Source organism: Muscardinus avellanarius, assembly GCF_963383645.1.
Source record: "Muscardinus avellanarius genome assembly, chromosome: 12".
In the NCBI taxonomy this organism is placed as follows: Eukaryota; Metazoa; Chordata; class Mammalia; order Rodentia; family Gliridae; genus Muscardinus; species Muscardinus avellanarius.
In genome coordinates, this window is record NC_137798.1 from 27863027 (window position 1) to 27868190 (window position 5164).

Consider the following 5164-nt stretch of genomic DNA (forward strand, 5'->3'; position numbering starts at 1 on the left):
CTGAAACACCAGCGAGGAAGCTGGAGAGGAAGTTGAATTTCTATTGTCTCGACTTGTATTGTGTTCCTTCCCATTTTTGCCTTAAATTGATAAGGTCCTCTCAAATTTGTGCTGCAAAAGCTATTGTTCATAAAAATGTTTCTATCTGAAGTACTTGTGGCAATTTTCTCTCGTTAGTGAAAAATTTTTTATTAGAAATACCAATATCCTGGAATCAGTAGTGGGGCCCTGCTCCTTCGCCAGCGGAGAGCAAGCGCTGGCGTGTGAACGATTCCTTACTGTGAGGGTGCAGTGGAAGATCCTTCCTCTAAGCCATAGTGGAATATGGCCTGACCTTTGAGGTCTGGGTCTGTGGGAGGATGAAATGTGAACAGGATGGTTTTCTGACACCAGCCGATGCCAGCAGGGCCAGGCTTCAAGAGGTGGATGTCCAGAAGCAGCCTCAACCCCAGGAGGAGACGGACTAAACACACCACAAGCTCCAGCCAATAACATCAGTGATTCAAATGACAAATCAAGCAACCGTGAAAGTCAGCTATGACGTGTACCCACCATTCTGCCTACAAACAGATCCACCCTTGGGGCACACGTGAGAAGAGACCGTGAGTTTAGGGGCTGTGCAGTCATGGAGATGAATAACCCAGAAAAGGCAAGTTGTTGCCATGGCTACTCAGGGTTTTAAGTTGAGCGACTGAGGCGGTGAGAAGTTTGCACATCAGACGTAAAGGTAGCATTTTGCCCCACTCTCCACGGTCCAGAGCGACATACAGGTAACAGGCATGCTTCTGCTGCCATTCGGGACAGGCATAAAAGGCACATCATTTACTTTCCAGAAACAAAGTCCGGCTGCTCAGAGCTTTGGCTTTTATTCCCTTGTTGTATCATTTTCCACCACCCGACAACACTCAGCAAATGAGTGAAGAGTTATTGGTGAAGCTTGCATTTTTCTTATCCTTGTCCTTCTTGGTTTGCTGGGCCCCAGACTGCTGGGCCTGGGACTGCAGGAGCTGAGCTGCTAACCTTCTTCTTCCAGAGTGTTCACTTCCTCCTCAAGTTCCTTCTTGTTTTCTACTTTCTTCTTCTCTTCTTGGCGTGTCTGCTTTAAGAGGTCAAACTTCTCACATATCTCTTTCTCTGCCTCTTGAAGTTCAGCCTCTTTCTCCTTCTCTCTTATGATGAACATCTTTCTCATTCCTTTTTCTTTCTTCTGTAATTCTCCCAGGAATTCATTCCTTTTTGCTCCATGTGTCTCCTGAAGACTGAAGGGCTTGCTGTCAGGGTCACTGTCCTTGAACCCCATCTGCTCTAGCTTACAGCGCCGATACAGTTCATAACAGGGTGTGTGTGCTTGTTCTCGCACGTCCTCCATGTTCACGCGGATCAGCATCTCCCGCAGCTTCACAAAATCACAATGGTTTCCATTCTCCACCTGCACCGCGCCCCAGGGCACTGCCTGCCTTTGCCATCTTGTTGCCAATCTTCGCCTCATTGGTGCTGCCGGCCACTGCAAACGGAAGATGGACACTCATACTTTCATTAATCTCTGCCACTGTTTCTTCATCTGTGGAGAACTGATATGTCTGGACCCCATTGCTGACCAGTTCACTCATGATCTTGCTCTTGAATTTGTGCAATTTATTCTTGGCAATGGTGTCAGCTTTTGCAGTTATTGGAATGATATTCCCCTTACTGTCCAGCTTCTTGATGGTGACCAGGTCCAGGGACTTGAGCGAATGGCCACTGGGGGTGATGGAGTAGAGGCAGCACGAATCTACTACCATGTCATGGTAGTTGAAGAGAGAACACTTAATCTTCAGTCCCTTTTGCAAGTAGGCCTCAAATTGGGCATTGATATATTCAGCTATTGGCTTATAGGTGTCATCTTTATTTATCTGATCTCCAAATCCCACGATGTCAACAATGGTCAGCTTCAGTCGTACATTGCTTTCCTGAAGCTTGTAACTTCTGGCTTTTAACCGGATCCCTGTTTCCTTGTGAATAGCTGGGTTGCTTTCAAATTTGGTGTTGAATAAAGTGTCCATTAATGTGGATTACCAATGCCTGTCTCACCAACACACAGAATGTTGAAACAGAATCCTTGAGATGTAGACTTGTTGACCAGCTGGTCAGGGAGACTGTCAAATCCAACATGGCTAGAAAGGGACAAGTTTCATAGCTCTTCATTAGAATGTCTCCCCAGCACCAGGGCCGTCGTGGCTGTGCCTGGCAGCTGCTGCTAGTGCTACTGCTCCGGCTGCCTCCTCTGCACCTCGCCCGTGGCTGCACTCTGCTCCCGCTGTGGCAGGTGGCATCAGCTCCCCATCTGGGCTTCCTTATGGGGGAAACTAAACTCTCTAAAGCACATGATGTACTTAAACAAACATATAGACGTCAACCACTAAGCCAAGCATGGGAAGGACAAAATTGGATAGGGATTGGGTAGGGGCTAACTGGGCGATATGCGCATGTATGTCTACACAATTTTTTTAATCCTATTATGATGTATGGATACAATGCACCAATAAATTTTTTTAAATGAGGTTTTACATTATCTCATTCAACAGGTGAATTTTCAGCATAAATTGGACAAAATCTTCGTTCATCAAATGTTTATAGACGAAATTATTTTGTTTTAGATATTTATACAGTTCATGTTTTTGAATGTTTTCACAGATGAAATAGTATTTTGGAATATGTTTTTTCTTTCTGGAAGTAAAACAAAAGTTGCATAATTGCTCAAAAAAAAATACACGTGCACTTATAGCAATGGCATGGCTGCATAGGTAGTCTGAGGGTTCTTGCCTCCCCTCCCAGGACTAAAAGAGCAGAGCACAGGTTTATACTATATAACTCATCAGACCTCGCTGATGCTGCATTGGCGCCCAGGACACAGCTGGAGAGACTGTGAAGGCTGTGCGATTCCGTTGTCAGAGCAGATGCTTTGTGGGCTGTGAAGGGACCAGTTCCCGCTGTGTGGTGGCTGCAAGGACTTCTGGCTGTCTTTAGGAACTCAAGGGTCAGTGAACTTGTTTCATCTAAGGATCATAGAACAGTGAGAACTTGAATGAATTTTGAAATAGTAGTTAGAATTCACAATGTTTTGTACCAGATAAGCCCTTCAGATGGTATTACATGTTAATTAACTGAACTTGGACATTTTAAAATTATCCACCTCTTCTGAATACTTCTTTATATATTAAATTCTATCATTTACCAGATATTATCTGTCAATTTAACTACAAGAAAGGGCAAAACAGTGTTAAGAATGGCACAAGTTTTCCAACAAAGATATCACAGCATATTTATATATGACCCATCCAGAAACCAGAGGCTGCTGCAGGGACTGTGCACCTGGGCTGTCAGGAGCACAGGGTGGGCAGTTTCACCAAGAGGGAAATCAAGTCCTCACACTGCTCTCCAGGCTTCTTGGTAGTCACGGTCTCCATCCACTTGGACACAGATACCCTAAAACTTCAAACCAGGGCACAAAGAGATAGAGGAGTAGATCTCACATGATCAGAAACTCTTCCCTGATCGCTCATTAGTCTATAATTTAAACCTGTCTCAAAGAGCAGGAATAGTTTTAGATATCTTGCCTTACTTTCTATTCTAGATGTCCTTTGATTAATTCATACACTGAAACCATGAAACCAAATGGAAGATTAACAGCTGTGTTCCATACCATCATATGAAAGCATACACATGTTAGACATCAAATTCTGTGGTATCAACATACCCCTAGGCATTTGCAACTAACCTGTGTCACATTCTGTTGGAATGGATTTTAACCTGGTATCACAGAAGGATGTAGCTTGCTGATTAGGAGATTATTTTACAAATAAAAATTACATAGATCTTAAGTGAGGCTGAATCCTTCAGATCAATGGGATGGAATATTCAAGGTGATTCTACAAAACAGAATCTAAAATCTAAAATGTACAATTCAGGCAGAAGGAAGGAAGGAATGTCCTAATTCTTTTAAAAAACAAAAACATATTTGAAAAGATAATATTTTATTTCTGTTATAATTTCAGAAAACATAAACAATTTAATAGCTGCTAAAAGTAAGAAGAACTAACTTTATTTTTTTGAGGCACTAGGAATGGAACCCAGGGGTATTCTACCACCAAGCTACACCCCCAGCCCTATTTTTCTTCTTTATTTTGAAACAGGTTCTCACTGAGTTGCAAAGGGCCTCACTAAGTAGCTGAGGCTGGCCGCAAACTGTGATCCTCTCCTGTCTCAGTCTCCCAAATGCTGGGATTACAAGCCTGCGCCATCACACCCAGCTAAGGACTAACTTTTATCATTTGACTTAAGTAGCTTTATTAGTGGAATTATCTAAATAGAACCTAGAACTTAGAAAGAAGGAAGAGATACAGTAATTGTTTTGGTTTCCTTTCCTTGCACAGAGAAAGACAAAGACCTGTGAGGATTTGCCTTCTCTTAAATGTTATCAGGTTTTGGATGGAGAAAAGTGAATATACGTTAATGCAATGGCCAGTAAGTAGATTGCAAGCAGAATCCAGGACTCTTAATAAATTGTACTTGCTGGGTGCCCAAGCTCTTCCGCTGAACAGCACCAGTGTGTGTCAGCTAGTTCAGCCTGCAACTCCCTCCGCTCCCACCCTCAGCACTGCTTGCATTTCTCATCCCACCTTTTCAGCTTCTGCTGAACTTGATGAGTGGGGAAGGAGGAGTAGACACAGAGGCAGTTTGTGGTGGCCACACTTTTTCTCATCTATGCACAGATCTTGTGGTCCATGAACTCCACTTCCTGAGGGTGTAGCATGAGAACACAGGAGGTACTTATACCCTACCAGGCAGTCAGAGACATCGAATTCTGAACCTGAGGCAAAAAACAAAAAAAACCACATTTATGCAGCACACATGTGCTACCTGATGCACTCCAGCCTGCTGTGGGGACTGGTGGCCTTCACCTGCTCTGGTATGGACAGTTCAAATACCGTGAAGGTCATTAAGGAATAGAAGACAGCGCAGAGGTGCACAGTGCTCCACACGGACTCGGGAGGAGGGGGCTGGAGAGAACAAGCAAGCTGTGACTTCAGTGTGGTTGGTTTGGGTCCTAGATTAGTCTAATCTCAGAGGATCAGCTCTTTCTGGTTGTTCCCACAGGATCCAGTGTGGCCCAGAAAACGACTCA

The 5164-nt window shown here is 43.9% G+C and overlaps 1 pseudogene across 1 annotated transcript; it reads right to left on the reverse strand.

Annotated features, from left to right (window-relative positions):
- Nucleotides 1-905: 905 nt before the first annotated feature.
- On the reverse strand, nt 906-4741 carry LOC308270950 (septin-11-like; annotated as a pseudogene). Its single transcript has 3 exons — nt 4659-4741; nt 3410-3471; nt 906-2217 (listed from the first exon to the last, which is right to left on the reverse strand). The product of its transcript is annotated as a septin-11-like (transcript).
- Nucleotides 4742-5164: the final 423 nt, after the last annotated feature.